This window comes from Sinocyclocheilus anshuiensis, unplaced genomic scaffold, assembly GCF_001515605.1.
Source record: "Sinocyclocheilus anshuiensis isolate Anshui unplaced genomic scaffold, SAMN03320099.WGS_v1.1 scaffold1365, whole genome shotgun sequence".
NCBI lineage: Eukaryota > Metazoa > Chordata > Actinopteri > Cypriniformes > Cyprinidae > Sinocyclocheilus > Sinocyclocheilus anshuiensis.
This window is the reverse complement of record NW_015551032.1, coordinates 1,503,649-1,504,078: the sequence shown is the minus strand read 5'-3', so window position 1 is coordinate 1,504,078 and position 430 is coordinate 1,503,649. Positions and strand designations below refer to the sequence as shown.

General features: G+C 40.5%; 1 protein-coding gene across 1 annotated transcript in view; it reads left to right on the top strand.

The window, feature by feature from the left end:
* Nucleotides 1–430, top strand: part of LOC107661255 (WD repeat and FYVE domain-containing protein 3) — an 83,102-nt gene that overhangs the window by 65,288 nt on the left and 17,384 nt on the right. The gene's annotated exons all lie outside the window — the stretch shown is intronic.

Genomic DNA, 430 nt, shown 5'->3' with positions numbered 1-430 from the left:
GCAGGTGTGTTGAGGCAAGTTGGAGCTAAACTCTGCAGGACACCGGCCCTCCAGGACTGAGTTTGGGCACCCCTGGTTTAAAGACTCACTCAAAGACAGTCCCTTTCCACCACCTTGTGGCGCAACACTGGAACTGCACTGATTTACAGCCCGTCTAGAACGAGCAGGTGGAAATATCAATAGAAAGTCTCTTGTCCAGTCGGATTCGAGGATCAGAACAAACTGTTATACATATAGGCTAACAATAGCCTAACAATCTTATTGTAAGGTTTATGTTCTGTTATGTGGATCATTATTTTGTCATTCTCTTCTGTTTACTTCACTTCCTGTTTCAACGCTATTTGGTTTCGGTTTCATTGGTTTCAGAATATGAGCTTGTTATATCGTAACACATACACACACAGATTATATATATATATATATATATATA